Raw genomic sequence first — 21,681 nt, 5'->3', positions numbered from 1 at the left:
AACAAATCTTTGGAGTCTCTCATCATTAATTGCTCCCCCACCCACGCCCGCCGCCATCGTTCAACATATCAATAACTGGCAGCCCCAGGAACTGAAGGAGAGGAAAACACCATGTGTGCATCCCAGGGCATCCCAAGACTGCATGAAGGTGGATTTTGACAGTCAAACCCTCAACTGAGCACGTTCACCATACCTTGCACGACCCATCAAGGATCATGGAGGGAGCCCTGGGAAGGGGAAGACCCTCTGCTACAACGAAGTCCCTTCCCCAGCTGCTACAGCAAGTGGAGAGTGACAAACCTCTAAGCTCAGGCTCTGACTCTGTGTGTCTTCTCCTGGTCTGCAGACGACCCTGTGCCTGCACTAAGGAAAGTGCTGCACCTCTCCCTGAAATCAGGCATGCTGGATTTGTAAATAAGTTTGGAGTTAGGGAAGGCAGGCTGCAGACATCCCAGCAGAGCAGCAGGTAATCAGTAGGCTGTCCTCTACGGGGAAGGTGTTAAATCCTTCTTGGAGTGCTGACAAAAAGAGTTACAGCCCATATGCTTATTGCCAGAAAAATAATAAAAAAGGAGTATTGGTTTAACCAAGTCTAACGGCCATCAGAAGGTTTAGACATGTGCTCTCGCCCTGGAGAGTCGGTATGCAGAGGCGGGAGGAATGTTTTACCCCAACCTTGCCATCAAATGATCAAAGCCAAACCAACAACAGCCACCAGCCCAAACTCCCAGCGACCCCAACGGATGAAGGATGTAGTGGTAAAATTGAACATGGGGAAATCCCCCCTGCAAACCCTGATGGTTCGTGAGCTCCCTCCCAGGAGATAGTTGGTTCTGCCTTCCTCTGCCTTCCTCCATCCCTGGCTGTCACCTGCTGTGGGCAAGTCCCCGTGCTGGGATGCTGCTGGTGGGGCTGGTGATAGTGCAGGGTCTCCACCAGCCGGGCCCTGCATCATGCCGGGGTTTGCTCTGATGGCTGCTCAACCCTGCTGCCCTCTGGCAACGCCAGCCCCACTTTGCTAGGTTCTCCTGGGGCTTTGGGGCAGTGGTTGGGTGCAAATGGGTGGAAAATTTTACTATTTGAGATGGACACACTTGTCCCTTGAAGTCTGGGCATGATGAGGTGGGAAGACCCGTCTTAAAACTGAAGATTATTAGACTTAAAGAACCTCTCCGACTGAAAGAATAGAAAGGACCTTGTCAAAAAGCCAACGAGTGCATGATATCAGAGCAGAGGGGAGAAAAACCAGACTGAGAAGTAGCCCAGGTGATGCTGCTCAGCCATGCTGGCAGCACAGGGCAGCCGGTGCTGGGGCTTGGCTGCTGCATGTTCTCGTTTGCATTAACTAATGCTGCTTGGCATCATGTAATGCATTATTGTTTTTATTGTTCTTGTTGTAAATACACCTAGAGGCATCTTATAAATAGAATTAATTATAGTTGTTTAATTCATTAGTTAAGTACATAGCGCATTCTGCTCACTGGAGAGGCAATGGATGGCTTCAGTCAGGGCACACAACGTACAAATCAATGTACTGTCACATTTGTTGTGCCTGTGGCACCAGTTCTCCAGATCCTCTGATCTCTTATTTCCAGCTTCACTCTCAATACTGTCCTTCTTCTGAAAAGCTCACGTCAAAATTAAATAGTTGCAAGGAAAGTTTGGAAAGATCGGTCTACAAGAGGACAGCACAAAGGGAGGGGCAGAGCAGCGAATTTGGGTGAAAAGCACTTGAAACCTTTTCAGGGTTGTGGGGTCCAAGGGTGGGTCTGTCTGTCCATCTTGGGGATGAGTCTGGCTGGAGGCGAGAAGCCAAGGATGCTCCTGAACACGGTGGTGGCTGATGGAGGGTGTCCCACTGTCCTGGCTCCATCTGAGCCCAGCAAAGCCAGTTTGACAAGGTGAATACACTGTGCCAGGGCAGCTGGAGACCCCAGGAGGAGGAATCTGGGTGCTGAGGCTGTTTTCTGAGAGAAGGGAATGCATAGGGCATCTCATGGGGCAAAAAGGGACATTAATGGGAGGACTCATGGCGAATGTCTCGCAGCTCCTATCTTTGAGCAGACAACCGCAGGGAAGGGAGCACACATGGGGATGCGTGTGCATGTGCAGCAACCCTGTGAAAAGACACTTTGCAGGGAGTAGATGAGTTTCCCAGTGTAGGGGCAATGCAGGCAGCAGTGTTTGAGTGAGGATATTCACGTCAGCCTCTGTCCTGCCTCTCCTCCAGCCTAGGCCGGGGGCAAATCCAGCCCTTGGGAAGCACTGGAGAGAGAAAGAAGGGGCTTGCAACCAGGTCACCAGCTGCTTTGCGACTTGTGCCTGTTCAACCTGGCAGCAATGGAAACCAGCTCCACACTCCTCCCATGCCATGGAGGCTGTCTTCTTGCCCTTCCACCTATCATGGTTTGCAGCAGAATTTTACGAGCTCGCCCTGCCCCAGCTCAGAGCTGCCTCGCTTGCGGGAGCGGAGCTGTTTTCCTCCAAACCACAACACAACTGAAAAAACACAGCGGGTCAATACATCACAGGGCACACACTTGAAAGGCAAGACGCATAAAACTCATGTCATTGATGCAGGGCAAACCCTGCTCCCTTTCCCCTAATGCTCGGGACATCCCCAGGGCTGGGAACTTTCCTGACCTGAGGATGCTGATGGAAGCTCAGACACTTGCTAAAACACGGAGAGAGGTGAAGGAAAAGCTGCTGAATAACCCCATGCAGTGCAATGGTTATGACCATTGGACTCAGGAGGAGCTGGGGTCCAGTGTTGGCTCTGACACTGCTTCACTGCATGAAGTACACTACATGTGATGTCCCCGTCATCTCCCCCACAGAGCAGCGATGTTGGCAGTGGGCGCAAAGCCAAGACAGGACCTGAGCACCTTGCGTACAGGCAAAGAGAAGTTCATCTCTCTGGCAAAATAACAGGGTGGTGGAGATTTAAACTCCAGCAGGAAGGACATCAAGTCCATTTTTGGTCACCAGGCCTTGTTCTGCATTAATCTCGTCTGGAAGGAGCAGAGATGCCCAAGACCTCTGTCACATAACTCAGGAAGCACTGGCATGCCTGGGACCAGAGTAGTTGTTTAAAACATCCCACCTCTCACCCACACCAAGGCCATCAAAAGCATCTTCAAAAGGTGCTGTTGCATCCTTCTGAGGCAACTGCCTTTAATTAGCGCAGAATTGGGAGACATTCACAACAAGACGGAAAAAAATAATAATCAAAGAAAACCCAGTGAAGCCCCATGTGATAATAAAGGCTGACTCTAACTAACAGTTGTTATTCAGACATTGTTAATGACATTATAAGCACTACCATGTGCTAGGCAAGCTGTGACACGCACCCCGGTGGACATATGGATAATAAGATCACATGCCTATTTCAATCAAAGCCATAAGTATGAACTTGATCTGAATCGGAAGAAAGCCCAAGCTAGCGGTAGCTGGGGATGTGCTTTGGGAAGGCAACCTCCTATAGTTAAGCAAATAAATCAAAGGGGGAATCATAGGCTGTGATGCCAGAGCACCCTTTTTGTGCATGAGACAACCTAGACCAAGTGTGCTCAGCACCTCTCAGCAGCCCGGGGACAAAGCCTGGCCCTGAGCATCCGCAGTGAGGGGCTTCCAGCTCCAGGGTATCGCTGCTGCCTGAAGAGCTAAATGCACCCAGAACTATCTCCGGCAGGATTTTTCCTTTATGCTGGCACTCCAGAGCATTGTCCTAACTCAGGGCAAGACTCTTGCCAGAGTTGCTAAGGATGGAGGTGCTTGAGACGCTTTACCTTGATTCACCTCCTCCGTATAGCCAGTTGCACACTGCAGTGCGGTGCAGAGATGCACGCGGCTCCCTCCAGCCCACACCTGAGCACAGCCAGTCAAGTCACAGGCAGCTCACTGTCATTAGAAACACTGAACATAATCACCAAATTTAATGCCTTTATCATTGCTCAATGGATCAGTGAACAGAGGAGCTAAAAGAAAGACAATTAGAAGCGTCAGTCTATGCTAAAATTTTTTCCATTGCCTTGCTTTTGTCTAAAGAGTTATTCATTCCCTAATTGTGAAATGTAATTTTGTTTGGAGGCTTTTGTTATATTTGTTTTGTCGTGTGGCTAATGCAGTTATTTGTCGCACACAGCCTCTTTTCTCCTGCTCAGCCCATTTAATGGAATTCTTTGGCAGCTTTGATTTAAAAACATTTTGGTTTAGTGACCAAGACATTTCTGGAAGGGGGAATCAGATTGTTTCCTGGATTTCTGAGTCATATTTTGTTCAGCAAGATTCACTTCTTTAAATGCGTGTTTTCGTGAAGGCTTTTAATCCGGCATTTTTGGCTCCAGTGGAGATAAATCTCAGCAGAAAACAGCCTCCCCCTCCCAATCCCCCCCTCCATGTCTGGGAGACAGAGAGGCCTACACCCAAACCTTCCTCCCACTCTTTTATGAGAAAACCCCAAGAAGTGACCCCTTCTGTGCCCTTCCTCCCCCATACATGCATTCCCACTAACGGCTGCAAAATCTTAGACTGTCCCAGACTTTTCCTTCCCACGAAGGATGCCCAAAGGAGAGCCGGTGCCAGCTCAGCCCTGCTGAGGCTCTGGGTGCTCCGGCCGCTTTGCTGCCTCTTGGAAATGGCTGCGCACTGGGCAGACCCACAGGATCTGTTTTCAGTACGTCATAAACCACACCTGAAAGTTGTTTTTTCCACTCTAAGTGTTTAACTAGAAAGCCTCCTACAGCTCCAGAGCCCTGCTGAGCCTGGATGGCAATGCAGGGAGTGAGTAAATTGCCCTTTTAGCACGTTTTCTCCGACAAGAGGATTTTCAGTCCCAGCCCCCCTCCACATGAAATCCAGAGCGAAGGAAGACTGATTTAAAACCAATCACTAACACTTACACACAGCCCCTTATTCGAGCATCCCAAGCCTCGTCTTAGACTATTGAATCAATCCTGTCTCCTCTATTGCCTTTCCTAAGTAACAAACCAAATCAGATGATGGCACGGTCTCCTCTAATTGACTGAGCTGCACAAGTGTATCCATGTCTCAGGATGTGGGCATCAGATGTGCTATGCTGGGGGAGACAAAGTGTGTGAAGATATCGATAAATCCCAGGATGAGGGAGGGAGGAAGCAGGACCGGACCCGGGCATCAAGGTCTGGCACTCACAAGGCTGGGGACCTTTGTAGGGGGAGTATAGCTTGTCAGGGGCACCCAGGTTCAAGCGTGTGAAAGTTGGGTATCTCCTTCATGCCAAGATCATGCATGGTTTGTGGAGACATGTCCCGTCAAAGCGTGACTCAGCCCATGCGGATTTGAGACCACATGCGGGACAGGTCAGCTTGCCTTTTGGATGCATCTGTTTCACTGAAAACATTGGGATTCATCTGGTTTTAAAAGATATTTTCACTACAAAGCCACAGTTTTCATGACTTTTCTGCTGAATGAAATTCCCAACCTAGTTCTGTTGGGCTCACTGAAAACACCTCCATCCTCTGTCTGTCCCCAATTGGGTGCACACCCATTTCTCCCCAGAGCTGGAACTCCAGCTCCCTTTAGTCACATTATTTCCAAGGTGGACAAACCAGAGACATTTCCACGCCAGGGTCATCCCAGGCTCCAGCGGAGCAGTCACCGGGGGACACCCTTCACCTCCTCACTCCCCACCACTCGCACAGGTGATGGGGAAATCAGTAATTTTGCTGGTCACGTCTCTCATCCTTACCCTGTCCCATGGCTGGGGAGGTGAGACCTGCAGCACCCACGGTTGGCAGCTGATTTATGGGATGGGGCATTTCTCCAACAAGTGCCGGTGGTCTCTTCCACTTTGCCAAGCCACCTGTGTGGAGTTTTCTCCAAGATTTGGGCCCAAATTGAGAAGACCGAGGACCCTCAGTCCTGCCATTGAAAAGAGCATCATTAACAGTTAAACAAAAGCCCTGGTTCCTCACACTCCTACCTCCTGCACGGCTCTCCCGCCATCCCTGCGCCCCAGCTCCCTCTTGCCCCTTCCCTTTCGTCTTTTGAAGTTGAGCTTTCAAGCTCCTGAAGATGTGTTGATGTGCCTATTAATAAGCATCTTCAGAAAGAAGAGGGGTAAAGGGGAGAAACAATGAGGAGGAAGGAGGAGAAGCTAAACAGAGCAGGCGTCCTTATAAATGAATTTCCCTGGCAGAGCCTAAATTATGCAGCAATTGCTGTGATCACAAAATCCAGGGGCAGTCGGGCCACTGGTTCCCGGCATCCCTCGGAGGGACCCGTGCTGCGTGGGGCCGGCGGCGGGGAGTACCGGGGCTGGGCAGAGCCCGGGGCTGGGGCTGTGCATGGGCTGGCTTCGGCCGAAGGGCGAGGGACAAAGATGTGAGCATACCCAGGTCAGGAGACACAGGAATCATGGTTCAAAGCAGATTTACCCTGCGGGGCTGATTAAGGGGCTTTAACCCTTGTGGGGTTGTGCTCTTCAGAGGTGAGAGATGCTTGCTTATCTGCTAGGAGTGGTACTTAATGCCCTCCAAGGGGCAATGCCGGGAGCCTGGGCTGCTGCTGGGGGCAAAATACTCCCTGTTTAGCCCTTGATAAACTTCTCCCCTTTCTGCAGAGGTGTGTGCATCGCTGCCAGCTCTTGCCCCATTGTCCTGACTTGGATGGAGCTCATCACAATGATGCCTTGGCAAAGAAAAATCCCAACCGCACCAGGAACCGCAAGCTTCAAACCAAGCCTGGCTCTGTAAAGCCCTTAAAAACCAAGCCTGGCTGCCCTAGCTGGGCTGCCTGCCCGCGCCATCCTCAGAGCAGGAGCGCCCGGTCCTGGCGGGCGGCACTGCGGTGATTTAAAGTCTCGGCTCCACGAGGCGCCGCCGGAGAAGTGAAATCACCGACTCGTGCGGCCGGGCCGGGAACAGGTGTGTGAAAATCAGCACCCAGGCACCCGCTCAAACAACGTTGTTTTTTCCTTGCGTGCCATAAATCAGCGTGCTAATCTTTCACTGTCCGGCGAGATCTCTCACTGGGAGGGTGATAAATTGCCCTCCAGCCCCTGACAGCTGCTGGGAAATCACTCACGGCCCGAGACAAACCTCTAAATCTGACATTATAGAGTGTTGAAAGGAAGAATGTCTGTTTTTATAACCTACCTCAGTTATAATAAATATTTAAAATCCACATTAACATCCTCTTATAGTTACAATCTGCCCTCTATGGAACAGTGTCCAACTTAGATTTAATTAGCAACTGAACATTTCCAGTCCAAGCTCCTATTTAGGCTGAAGATCCAAATCTCCAGTGAAATGCCTCTGTTTTCTTAAACTACCTGCACTGTAATAAATATTAGCCATGTCGCCAGGCAGCCCTGTTGGAGACAGTGCTCTTTTTGTCTTCTCAAAGGCTAACATTTAATTTAAATGATAGGGTCTTTCCAGACTCCAGGGGGAATTTCTTTCCTGCTCTCCAGAAAGTTTGCCATACTTCACCTCCAAGCGCTGGTGTATTCCTTTGGCACCAGGAGGACACAGGAATGGAAACACCTCAATGCAGGTATGGGACTGGAGTGATGAAAATAAAATCCGGACACAATTGTTCTGGCTTTTGGTCATTGGACCCAAGCTAGAAACATGGAGCAGAGACATGACCTTCCATCAAACTGCGGAGAATCTGGGAGCTGGAACCCAAAGTCCTGCAGTTGGCTTCTCTTGGAGAGAGGGAAGAAAAAATACCTGTCCAGAAGTTTTTGCATGTTCACCATCTTCCCACCTGCTTTTACGCGTTGCCTTGTTTTCTCATTTATTATTTTACACCAATTGTTTTCCAGAAGGCAGCATTCATACTTGCTTCTCCCCTCTGTCCGGACTAGTGTTTCATCAGGGTTTTTTTTTCAAAAATATCACAGGAATAAACACAGGCAGAGGTGTTCAAAAGAAGGAGTTTCCTTCATCTCCCTTAACTAAAAATCCTACAACTGTCTCTTTTGAATTTTGGCGGTTTCCTCCCTGTCCTGCCTATCGGCCGCTGCCATATAACTGTGTCAGCCCCTGGCAGAGGAAGGAGGAGCGTTGCAGCCAGAAATCAGTCTGACCCACATGTCTGCAACCCCCCCAGCTCCAGAGGTGCCCTGGAGCTTCTCCACCAGCCCATCTGGATGCCGTCCTCCGGGCAGGCTCAGCAGCCGTCCTGAGAGCGGCTGTGGCCGGGCTCCGGGACCAAGGCTTGGGGGGGGGGGGTTTGCTAAAAAGCCTGGAGGTGGCAGCCACCCTGCCAGCACCCTGCTTTGGGCCCGTGGTTAATAGAAGAGGGGTCAGGAGGCTTCAGGCGGGAAGGGCAAGCAGGACAGCTGTGGTCTGCGCACATGCTTCCCCTCGGTTTCGTATTTGGGCGCCCTGCGTCCAGCCCAGCTGCTGCTTGAATCAATAGCAGCATATCATTCAAGGCATCCCAGAGGAAACCCGCTGCTCCTGTAGAAATAAACAGACATTTTCCTTATGCATGTCACAGAAAGCCGCGGACGTCTCCTGGCATTGTCTGAACTAAGTGTAAATGGGATGCCACATCTTTGGCCACGCTATCGAAGAGTAGGTTATGGAAACCAGAGTCTATATTATGTGCATTGGATATAAATAAATATGCAGACACAGCTTGGCCTGTGTTAAACAGACAGACATGGACTTCTGTTTCATTTCCAACTCTCCAAATGATGGCAGACGCCCAAAAGAGTATGCAGCTTTTAAAAGAGCATCCACCAAGCCCTAATGTTTTGCCTCCTGTGTATGCCCCGCACTGGGAGCTTAATCCAGACGACTCCAGCAAATGCAATCTTTGTGAAAGCAAAACCGTGGGCATCCTTGTGGCACTTGTGTGGTTTGATGCCCCGAGTGGGGGCTTCTTATCTCTGCTCTTGCAAAGTGCATTAGGTTTTCCTTTTCTTTTCCAGTTTGTTTCTGGTTGTATCAGAAGAAAGCTCTTAGGAAGGGGCACGGCAGTTCTTCAGTGGCCAGCTCAGGTGAGTCTCAGCTCTGGTTGGGGGCTGGTAAGCCATTGCTAAGTCATTGCTGTCCTTCCATCCTTGGAGGCTGATCGGCTCCTCACCCACCGTCCCAGGCAAAAGCAGAGCCGGCTTCATACCTCTCCTCACCCCAAACCACTCCCGCCCTGGCATCTGTTTGCATAAGCCGCCTGCTGTGAATCTTGCTTGGGTTTGTAGAGACAGCGTCACCCCCCTTGGGAAACAGCCAGTGTGTTTTACCAGGAAACCTGCTGTTTTACAAAGGGTTTATGACCAGTGGGTCCTACCTCTGTGAAAAGTTACATTCTCGGGCATTCAAGGTTTGTTTTTTGATTATTGCGGGAAGTGGTGTGAATGGAAGTCACAGAGTCCTCGAGGGAGAGAGGTAACATGAACCCCCAGCAGCTTTCTTAACCTTTGCTTTTGCAGATGTTTCTGGCTTTGCACAAGGATCTCCCAGGAAGCCTCAGACGCAGAGCACGTGGGAAGAAAGATGCTAAGACACCCACGCTTCACCCAGTGTCTGCACTGTGCTGACATGGCAAAGATGTTAGGGTCTTCCTCCTCTGCCCACCCAAAGGAGCAAAGAAGGGGTGCACAGCACTTCTGGGGTGAGCAGCGAAACAGGTCTGGAGGAAACTGCTCTCAAAGCTGCAGACTTACTTACCCTACTGGAAGAGAAGGGTTTTCCAGCTCTTCCTAGACACCAAACTACTATTTCATATAAAATTGGTGTCTGAGGACAATCCCAGTTGTCCCTGGCCAGTGCCAGAGAGCAAGCAGAAAGCAGCAGCCTCCCACAGCAATGGCACGACATGGTGCATAGACCTTCATCACGCACATGCTGGTGGGTGGGTGGGAAAACACACTCTTCCTGGAGAGGGTAAGGAAGACTGAAGGACAACATCCAGGCAGCCTCAGCTCCAACTAAGCTGCTGTGCTGAGCATTTGTCACGCCCAGCTCAGAGACCCCCAAGAAGGGCTCCTTGGAGCCACGTCAGATGTGCTCACCATTGTCCGCTGAGGAGGGATGAGGTTTTAGGTGGAGCTCAAGTCCCCAGGCCACATTTAGATTTCCTTAGGATGACAGACATGAACAGTTAGACCCCCAAAAGAATTAGGTCCTTCAGCCTCCCCTCTACCTCCTTGCCCACCTTTCTGCTCCTGCAGTTGGTATTATGCATAAAGATGGACTAGATCAACTCATGGTCGCTTCTAGCCTCAGCCATCACCTGTGGAAGCCCAGGGAGGAGCTGAAACAACAAAGAGAAGAAGGAAAATCAGCTTTCCTGGCAGAAGCACTGCTCCAGATCCCTAAGAGCCAGTGCACTGCTCGGTCCAAAACCAGAGCCAGCTTGAAAAGAGGTTAGTCCCCAAGGAGGAGGTTGTCCGAGGAGGCTGAAGCCAAAATGCCAAGTGACAACGGGTGAGCAGGTGACAAGAGCAGGCAGAGATAAGGTGTAGCTTTGAAACTGCTACAAGCCACTTGCCAATTTTATGTCCGAAAGCCTCTTACGGACAGTCGGCGGCTGGCTCATTGTGAACACTGGCGTTCAGTTCCTTTATATACAGCTATTCCCCGCAGATTGCATCAACCGAGCTGCTTGCCAGCAGGACGTCGCTGTGTACCGTCATTAATCAACGTCATGCTTCGAGAGAAACGCTGAGTTCATTCTCATGTGTCTCCTCAGACCTCTGGGGACTGAGTTGTCTCTAGCTGAGGCTGGTAGTCACCTGGAACAGTTTTCCAGCCCCCCTAAGCAGCAGGAGTGTCCATTAACTACCACGGATCGGTGGGGACGGTTTGTAAACTCCGGATACATACGGAGGGGCCCAGGCGCTTATTGGCTGGTGCTTTCCGCTCTCAGAAATGGGTCATTTAAACAGAAAACTGTAAAGTGTTCATGCCTCTGAATGCCGAGAAACTATCAAAACAAGCTCCCGTCTCCGTGCCACAGACTCGGCATTCAAACAGAGACTCGGGGTATGTTGTACGGGAACGAACCAAGTGCTCCCAGCAGATTCCTTTCCTTTTTCTGATGTTTCACACAATAAACATTTCAACTCTCTGGCGCGAGAGCAGACCTACCCCAATTACCAGGACAGTGTGTTTTGTTTGGAGTAATAGTTAAGGGTCCCATCCTGCATCGCCGGAGCCAGTGAGAAAACTCTCCTTGCCCCCAGTGGGCCTGAATCCAAGAGAGCCCCACGGTACATTAGAGACACCACTCTTACTGGGAGGGTAATTTTGTCTTTCCTTGTGGAAGCAAAACCAGTTCAAGCAAGTTCTGCCACGGCTCCACCTACACAAAGGTGGAGACATCGTGGCTTCCCAATGAAATGCAAGGCAGAAGCTGGCATCACCAAACGATGCTGCTATAGGCTGATCTGTGATGTCAGGCCACCATGGTTTCACGGTGTCCCACAGCTGACTGACCTTTTGTCCATGTCACCTGGACATCTGCAAGCCAGAGAGCAGTACCACAGTCCCCAGGGCCTTGGAAATCTCAGCTCTGCAGGGCTACATCTCAGAAAGGTAGAGAGGGGAGGAGTCAGAAAGAGACTGGAAACCTTTAGGATTTGGAAATTAACGCACACTAAAAGAAAAAAAAATTATTTGATTTAGTAAATGAGATCTGAATAAAAACAGCTCATCAGTAATTGCTACATTCGGTATGGGCATTATACAAAGTTGGGTGGTTTTTCCCAGCGTGGTGAGTGGTGTACATCTGGGAAATTCAATGACGTGGAGGAGAAGTGAGCTGCCAAAGCATCAGAGAAGAAGGCAGCAGTGGTCCTAGAAAGTCAGGATGCTCATCCAGGAGCCACTGTCAGCTGCCCAAGCAGGCAGCCCAGAGGAAGGAGGTTGGGGAGGGAGTTGAACAGCGATACAGGAGCCCAGCAGTGAAACACATCTTGGTGAATCATCATCCAGCCCTCCTGGGGCACATGGTAATAGAGGGGCTATTTTTGAAGGACCAAAATGCCAAAGAGTGAAAAAGTCTTGGAGGGTTTGGAAAGAAGAAATAGGCAGCTATAGCTGCCCTGAACCCAGATGTGCCATTTGAGCAGGTACAGTGAGAGCCCTTCTGTGAATAAACCCTAGGTCCTTCAAACTCCAGGGCTATGCAAACTCCATCTCTGCCTTGCCTGAAGGCTCCAGTGAAGCCCATCAGCTCACTTATTTACCTTGTTAAATGCCATCTGTGCATTATCAACTGCATGTCACATCCAGTTATTCCTACCAGCAACATCACTATGCTCAGCAAAGGTACATCTCTATCTGAATATTCACGAGCGAGATGAAGTCCATCTGCCCATACTACCAATACATAGCTTGTCAAGGTGGCTTCTGTAGTATTGCACCTTCCTGGGTCTGATTTTATCAACTGAAATATTTGGAATTACCCCCAAGCAATCTAATCCACCTTGTTATGGTCTTCAGAAGGCAGTATCACTTCAAGATGAACAGTATCAGAAGAGAGTAGATAGATCTACGCTGTCAGAGTGTCTCAGTTGCAAGATCCCATCCAGCCAGGCAGAGAACCCAGCGGCTGTGATATGGAAATAATCTATCATTGAGCATCTCTCTGATCCCATTCTGGTTTCAGATTTGCACCTGGATGGACAAAGAAAAGTCATGAAGACCTGATGCATCTAAAAATTGACAGATGTCTTCGCAATCTGCTAAAAAGAGCATGGCTGGTGGCTTCTCAACTTCTCAAGGGCGTTTATCACTACCACAGGGTTGACCGTGCATCAGGCAGGAGCACAGATCTCAGGCAGTCTTCAAATTCTCCAAACTCTGTCTTTGAAAATGGAGGGGCAAGCATATTTTCAAAAGAAAAAATGTAGAGCAAAATAATTAAAAAATAATAAAAATATTTCCACCTTTCCCCAATTCAATTTTTTTCCAGGCAAGAACCATTTGTCAAAATTTGCCCCAAAGCCTTAAGTGTTTCTGAATCCCTCCAACCACATTCGTTCCTGAGTCTGTTATTTCTAGGAAAATACATGTCTCTGCAGAGGTTAGGTGAATGGCAGGACCTGGCTGGTTCCTACCACCAGTGCTAAGCAGGGAAGAACTGGGGAGTCCCATGTGAAATGCCTCTGCTGGGCCTTACCTGGAGGGAACCATGATGCTTCACTTACTTTGTCACATGAGCTTTGGGATTAACATAAAACTCCTTTGTAGCAGTGCCCTGAGCAAATGCCAGATGTGGGATTTAATCTGTGCATGGCCTCCACCCTCCGGCCCTTGGCAAGATGTCAAACTGGTCACCAGCATGGGTCCTAAAAATCTCAAAAAGGACGAAACCGTGTTGTCCTAAACTGGCATAAACCCTATTGCATGCACGCTCTGGGGCCACTTCTGCTTTTTCTCCATCGCACAGCAATTCTCCCAGCAGTCCGGCTCGCAGTTCGCTGCTCTCTCCTTTCACCACGTGTGTTTTTGGATGGGGCGGGAGCCGTTGGATGCTTGGGCACCCTTGGGGTGAGCACCCTCCGCGGCACCTCCCCGCCAGCGCTGTGCCGGATGATGGCGTGTTGATGAGCGCTGGCTCTGCAGCGCCGGTGGTCACAGGCGAGCAGGAAAGGGGCAGGGAGCCACGGCTTGGACGTGTCCTGAAGCCCATTGCCTGCCAGGGCAGGGCAAAACCCCGCGGCTCCGCAACCTTCCACGCTGTTCGTGCTGGTGAGGCGAAGGGTCCGAGGGCTGCGCTCCCCAACGCGAGCTGTCAGTCTTTCTGTCCGCCCGCATCCGTCTGCCTTTGTGCACTTTTCCTTGCAAGCGGCAATTTCTGACAGCTAATATTTCACAGAAACCGGAGCCAGCTCTCTCCCTCCTTTTTTTCCCTCTCTCTCTCTTCTGTTTATGAAGCTGAGGGTAAGTGTTTAATTAGTTGCCTAATTGCCTGGGTAATTGGTAGACATACTCAGCTCTCCAAGTAATCAGTCTGAACAGGCCTTGAAAATATCTGGCCCAATATTCATTAGTGCAGTTAAATCGTTAAACAGTTACTGTGTTTGGTTCCCGACAAAGCCCCGCCAACGGCCGCGTTGGCTGCGCGGAGCCTCTTGCGGGGAGGGGGACAGACGTGGGGACACCCCGCGCCCCGCAAAAACGGCTTCAGCCACGCACGCTGCCAGAGGGGCTGATGGAGGGAAAAAAAAACCAACAAATGCAAAGGGCGGTGAAAGCGGGAGGTCTGTCCCCTTTGCAGGGGACATCGGCGATGGGAGGAGAAACCTCCTTTCCTGCTCGTCCTCTTGCTCCAGCCTCTCCTTGCCCCATGCTGGTGACGCCGGTCCCCGCTGCGTGCAGGCGGTCGCCCCTCTCCCTCCCTTGGTCGCCGCAGGTTTGGAAGCCGGTTTTGCCATTAGCCTGAGCATCGATGTGAACGTTGTCTCGGTGGGCTACTCTAACCAGAATAACTCATTAAAAAGGCCTCGGCCGGTCCTGCTCCGGCTCAGTACAAAGGCACCGTTCTGCCAAGTGCTGCCAACCCACTACCTGCCTGTCTGTCTGTCTGTCTGTCCTGCCTCCCTCCCCGTGGAAGGGGTCAGCAGCAGTAAGGAGCCGAAGCCTCGAAGGCGGTCTCCAAAGGGCTCCTCTTCCCCACAGTCGAGTGTCAGTCGGGGTCTAACAGCAACTTCAGCCTCATAGGAAATTCCAGGTGCAAATTCCTGCACGGCCATCCGAGAGGCCACGCTGCAGTAAGGAGGAAGGCATCGACGTGGCTGGCTTTTGGGGCAGAAGATTTGAGACTTGAGCGAAGCAAGAGGAGGAACTGGCTTCCCTCTACCTGCTGCCTCAGCTCCTGTAGTGGATTTTTTGCACAGCATAAGGTGCCACAGAAGATGCAATTAAAAGCAAGTGAAACGCAGTTGCAGCACAATGTAGCTGGACAGGACTGCCGGCCAGGGAGCTGCTCAGCATTCTCCCATACTGCTCCAAAACACGTGAAATAGCTGAGCCCCTAAACACTATGCCCAGCTCAGCAGGTGGGCAGCCAGGGTATACGACCTCAAAGTTATTTCTAGCCGTGATTCAAGGAAAATGCACGTGTTACAAATTGGACCCTCGTTAAAAGGTTGCTTGGCTGCAGGTCCTTGTGCAATTAAGGGCAGAGGGGATGGGAGCCGGCGCTGCCTTCCCAGTCGAACGTCTCCAGCCAACACACCCCTCCTTCCCCTCGGTGCTGCCAGAAGACTGTGTCCAGCAGCTCTGCGTGCTTCATTTTCCACTGAGCTGGCTCATCCCTCTTGCCAGTGCTATTTTGAGTTCACCTGCTTGGGGTGCGAGCCCATGAGCTTATTGCTCCTTAGCAGCTCCTGAAGCTCCCCAGAAACCCTCCGTGGCACAACCCAAAGAGGGGACCGAGGTCTCAGGCAATGGCAGAGGAGCAGATGACAACATCCAGGCAAGTAAATTCCTAGTGAGATCTCGCACCTTGGTTTTTGCCAGGCGAACAGTTGGGTTCCTGGCAGACAGGACCTCAACCTGAAAATGAGGACAGGACATGCTCCGCCAGACCCCGGGGCAGCTGGGTGGCCCCACGCCGGCAGTGCCAAGTACCAGCCTCCCTATGCAGAAGGCAGGACGGGATTTGGGGCAGGGCAAGAGGGAAATTGGAGGAAGGCACAGAAAAGGTTTAGAAAGGGAAAGGGAAAAAGAAAGCAAAGGGGAAAGAAAGGAGAATTTGGGCATGGGCTTTGACCCAGGAGTAAAGAGGAAATTGGAGATGGTGAGCTAAAAAAGGAAAAGGATGCTGAAGAGATCAGAGAAGCTTTTTGTTCCTGTGCAGGAGATATTGACAACTGGGGGAGAAAACTTGAGATGGTAATATAAGGATTTAGGGGAAGGTGAAGCACCCTGATTTGCAGGAAAGCCAGGAGATGTGCATGTCCAGCAGGGTGGCATGGGTGCTACCTGACCCCGAAGCCCCAGGAGGGATGGCAGGGAGCACCTTGGGGTGGCTGTACCTGTCGGAGCAGCCAGCCCACCGGGCAGGAGCCGCGTCCTTCGCGGCACGCAGGGGCACCTTCCTCCCATGCTCTTCCTCCTTCGCTCATGTGGCTTTTGGGGTTTCCAGGAGAACATCCCATCCCTTTTGGGGAGGACGGAGGATAGTTTCTTGAGACTCCCTCCGCTAGGAATGGGGATGAGTCCCTGCCCAAGGGAAGGTTTTCGGGCACTGGGGAGCACCAGGCAGGCCCCAGTGAACCTCCTGGGGAAGAGGGAGAGCGTGCAGGGGGAGGAATGTCAGAGGTGACTAAGAAATAAGTCTCCATCCATTACTCTGCTGGGCGGTCCTTTCGAGTCACTGGCTGGCTTTGTTCTCACCAACATCTGTAAGAGATTACGGATGCCTTCCTCGTCGAGGACATGGACGGGATCTATAAATACCACGAGCCGGGGGTTGCTGCTGTCAGAGGAGAGCTCTGCCTGGGTGGGCTGGAGACCAGCCACAGACAACGGGCCCCGGGAACTCAGGCTGTGTCCCTAGCCGGGCACCCAGGGAGGTGTGACTAGCTCAAGGTGGTGACACCACAGGCAGGGTCTTCCCAGGGCTGTGCTGATACATGGCCAGGGGCGGCTGGAAACGTGGCCGGGCAATGGGAGCACAGGGCTGGGGGGTCCCAGCGCTGATACCCGCTCCTTGCTGGCCTTGAGCAGCTCATATCATTTTTCACCTAAAATGGGACTGAGCCCTGCAAGGGGACAAGGGTTATTCAGGGCGGGGTTTTTTTTCGGCAAAGACCTCAAATAGCCGTCCCCTTAAGCTGACATAATAAATGCCCGGACACCATGGTGATGGGCACCATTTAAAAAACACAAACAGAGCAGAGCTGTTCATGCTCGATCCTCCCACCTTCCCTGTGTCAACACCACTCCCCTGGGACCATCCTCTAATTCCTGACTCTATCCCAGGCTCTTGCTCCGAATGTCGCGAGACTTTGTGCGGTTTACGCAATGCTAACGCTGTCCTGCAGGAACTGAATTCTCCAGTGACTAATTGCTTGAGCATGTCTTTGTTCGCTCAGCTTTTCCTACCAAAAAAGGATCCTGATTTTATAAGCTGTTAGAAGCCTGAAGATCCAGCACTACACTAACATGTTGTTAGCCACAATTATCCCTTTTCTGACAAAGGATTCCTGATTAGGGCTGTTGCATATTCATCTGTAGACTGCGCCAAGCCTGGCTTTGTTTTTCAAGGTCGAGGATTGCATTTCTTTGGATTCAATTCCCATCCTAGACGTAGATTACAAGGCAGGAGAGGAGGAGGCAGCTGAGGTTGCTGGAAGCGTTGAATCCTCCTGGTATTGCTCAAAACATCCGCCAGACGTGTGCCAGACGTGCCATCCGAACCAGCCATCCTCACAGCCTTTGTGGGCTTGGTTAGGTGAGCCGGGCAGCCTCAAAACTGACCCTGGTTGCAGGTAGGACATGCTGAGATCAAGGAGTGGGGAACCCCTAAGTGTCTCTGGTGCAGAAAGGTGGGTGCTGGGCAGGGATCTCAACCCAAAACACACTTCCAGCAGTTGAGGCTTCATGAACTCCTGTTTCACGTCCTCCCTGGGGCCCTGTCCCACTTGCCGCTGTGGGAGAAGGGACAAAAGGGGGACTTAGCCAGGAGGAAATATTTCACAGAGGAACTTTAGCTGCTCTCCCCTGCTGATTCTTCCACTTAAAAAAAAAAAAAAAAGGAAGAAAAGGAAAAAATAATTACTTCTCAGCCTCTAACCTTTCCAGCAAGTGACTTTGTAATAAATAATCCACATGTCTCTCCAGTGCAATCCATCAGCAGGAGCGCCTAATTACTTTAGACTCACTTTGAAAACCCTTCCAGTGCCACTTTCAGATAAATAAAAAATTAACGTAGAACTAAAACAGTAACCTGGAGAAAGTTTCCCCACTCTCCCTCAGTTCTCTCCAAGTCTGGGCTGGTGCCTGGAAGGCTCCATGCCCAAAGATGCTGTCCCCTGTCATGCTGAAATGCGAGCTTGTGTTGCAGTTCGTGGCACAGGGAAAGCAGCCGTGGAGTATCCATGGGGGCACCGTCCTTCAGACATGCAGATGCTTGGAGAAATAGCTGGAGACAGACCCAATGCAACCCCTGTGTATGAAGAATTTTTTTTTTTCTGAATCCCTGTCCTTGGGAAGTTTCTGTTATTTGTTTCTAAGAGCACATTTTGGAGGCAAGGAGGCTCTGGTTTCCTTCCTGGAGCTGTTCCTTGCTTCCCAGTTGTGCTGTCTTCTGCATCACCCCTTTCTCTCCCATTCCCAAGATTACAGCTGTGAGAGAGGCACCTAAAGGCTTACTAAAGGCTGAGATGACTTGCCCCCCTTGTACCCCACACCACCCCCACCAAGGTTAAGGGGCATCTGCTGTGCGATTTCTGCTGTGACGGATGCCCCAAGCACCGTGCTCCCGCTCAGCATGCTGGGCACGCTGCAGCACAAAGGCTGCGACAGAGGAGGCAGAGGTCACTCGAGAAATTATTTCTGTAATGGGTCTGTCCTCTAGCAGAGACAGGAGAAATTCCCAGTCTTCCTTGCCTGTTTCCAGCTGCTGCATCTACGTCAGTTGTGGCGTGGAGGGATGAGTGAGTGCACGAACGCAAACGCAATGTTCATTGCTAGAGTGCAGCGAGGTGCTGCATCCAGAAATGTTCAGAACGGAGCTGGATGCCAACGGGCAGCACTTCTAGGGAGATTCTTTGGAACCGAGTAGAATAACACTGAGCAAGCCAGTGACACGCTCACGTTAAGGATGGTGGGCACAGAAGACAGCAAGAGCACCGTCTCCAGAGCAACCTTTGGCATCCCCTGCCATGCAGGGATGTGCTTTAATGGAGCTATTACCAAAGCAAATGGGGTCTTGCTGTAGGACTGTTAGAATAGGGATCGTTAGTCAGATGAATTTCATTACACTGGAAGTGAACTTGTTCTGGTGAAAGACCAAGCCGGCCACCAAAAAGGATGTTCAAGGCATCCTGCTGCAGTTATCCTTAAGGGAATCGATAGTGAGGGGAGGAAAGGCGCTCAAGTGTGTGTTTGCATGAAGGGATGCAGGAGCTGTGGGTGCTCGGAGCGCCCAGAGACACAGGGGCTCTCCCCTACCCTCCTGGAGAGGCTGACAAGGAAGCAGGGGACAGACAGCTTGGCTTGGGAATACCGGAGGGTACAGGGTGTCAGGAATGCTGTTATGGGTACCAGGGCTGAGTCCCTGCACATTCTGGGTTTGCTGGTGCTTTTACTTGCAAACTTCACCTGTTTGTCACATAAGCCACTAATCCAAGGGCAGGTAATTGAGATCATGGTGGGACAGTTGCTTCCACTGGCAGCCCAGATTGCTGTTGGACCCCGTTAGTCTCTACAAGGAGTTTTTGTCTAGAAATAAGAAAGATACTGATTTCTTGATATTTCCAGCAATAAAATTAATATCAAAAAACTGCGCCTGAGTTTCATTTTGCAAAGACTAAGAGCACGTCATGCCTTTGGCAGCTGAAGGTTGGAGCCTTAAGAAGACTTTGTCCACCTCTTCTCCCTCATCTTTGCACCCCAATTCTGTATTCCCTATTTTCTCTTCTCCTCTCATCTCCGTGCTTAGGGCCCTGGGCAATACCTGACAAGCATTCAGAAACTAAAAAACAAAAAAATGAAGCAAAATTAAATATCTGAGAAAAGCAGGCCCAGAACCAATAAGGTCTGATTTCACTGTAGGTTACCACAGCCGAGGCAGTGGTGTGTCAGGGGAGGAAGATGCTTGAAAAACCTCCACAGGAGAATTAATTAAACGAATTTCACTCTGCCAATTGTTTGTTATTTTTGCTGACCTCACCAAGTGGATTAATATTTAATTAGCCTTTAGGAGAAGTGGAAAGCACTTATTAACCTGTTATGTCAATCTGTCAGGCCTGGGGTCTCAGGACAGGCGCTGTTACCATGAAACAATAGAAATATCAAGGTCTGTTTCTCTCTGTCTCGGCTGTTATCCCTCCTGGAAAGTGGCTTTTTTGGGGGGGACAGAGGGAGGGAACACACTATGCCTAGCTGAGGGGTGTCTAAAAGTGAGTCCCTCAAATCTAGATGTCTTTTAGAGGCCAGAGCAAGAGCTGAGGAAGCCATATGTGATGGCGCGGGTGGGAAGCACACATGGATATATGATCCCTTTGGAGGTATTTTAGAGCTCAGGCTAGATCTCGTCTGGTGTGATGCTGGCGACTAGGGAAAGGTTCGGGCTTTCCTTCATTTTTCTTGTTTAAAAACACTGCTTCCTTTATATTGTGTTTACATTTATCATAGTTCAAGAAGTGCTAAACTTGGTGTCAACCTATCCTTATCAGTGGGGAGATACAACGGGGCCCTGCAAGACACAGAGGTCCCGGGTGAGTCTCCATTAAAGCTAAGCTCTAAAACAGAAACAGGATGAACACAGATGGCAGAACAAGAAACCTGTCCCCGCCGGTAACAAAGACCAGAAGGTCCTCAGCCAGCATCCGAGCTCACGTAAAGCTGGTAAGTCTCACCCGGGGATAACGACCATATCTGCTTACCGCAGGGCTGGGCCTGGCCCAAAAGAAGTAAAACCTCAAGCACAATTGAACCCTTAGGAAACATCTTCAGCAAAACAGTGAGATGAATGTTGTGTACAAGTCGGCGAGACTGCGAGGAGGCTGGAAAGAGATAGTGGCTAAAGCGCTAAAGTGGACGAATATCTTTTTCGGTGGAAATTCTCCCAGATGCTGGGCACGGCCACTAGCTGACATCTTAACTTACTGCTCAGAGAGGAGCCAAAGCGAAGTGTCTTCTCCAAACCTCCCCAAATCCTGATGGCCCTGAGCATCACACAGAGCCGGGGATCTTCGCTTTGACTTCGTCTTAGTGAGTCAAAACTAAACCTCAGGTTAAAATAACCCACTGGGTCTCTCTTGGGGTATTCAAAACCCCACCAGCAAACCCAACCAGCATCCACACCCTGGTTTTGCCACGTAAGAAGGACACCAGAGAGACACCAGCCACCACAAGAGCCAACCTCCCGTCACAGGTAGAAAGCTTCAGCAGATGGCAAAAATGACAAACCATATTCAGGAAAATACGGGGCTGTTGGCAGCGGGTGCGGGCTCGCGAGTCCCTTTCAATCTCTGCACACAAGAGGCGAAACGAGCAAGCGGAGGCAGGAGCAGGAGCGCGCGGAGGCGAGCCCCGAGCGCGCGGCTTCGCGCCAGCCGCCAAGGCGGGTCACGCTCCCCTCCCTGCAATCTGTGCCGGCTCTCACGGGCTCTGCCCGAGCCCGGCCACCTCGTCCCTGCAGGGCAGGGACGCTGCCCGCAACGCTGTCCTGCCTGGACCGGGTGCCATTATTGCCGCTCTGTGACAGGCCATATCATTTATTATTATTATTTTTTTTAAATTAAAACCCTCCTGAGCTTTATTAAATAGGGATGCTGATAGGTAATTAAATCGCAACTTAATTAAATCTGTCTGCTCAATCCAACCGCGGCACGCTGGCTACTCTGCAATCCCTGCGAGAGGTGCTGTCGGTGGAGAATGGCGACGTGAATTAAAACAGCATCACGCTCGGCACTGCCACCTCCCCGCCAGGCACAGCCAGGAATGGAACCGATGGGTTTCTTCATCCATACAGCAACCCATAGCAATGGGAGGAGCTGGG

Source organism: Aquila chrysaetos, chromosome 25 (genome assembly GCF_900496995.4).
Source record: "Aquila chrysaetos chrysaetos chromosome 25, bAquChr1.4, whole genome shotgun sequence".
NCBI classification, from domain to species: Eukaryota; Metazoa; Chordata; class Aves; order Accipitriformes; family Accipitridae; genus Aquila; species Aquila chrysaetos.
The sequence above is the reverse complement of the archived record's forward strand: the minus strand, read 5'-3'. Positions refer to the sequence as shown.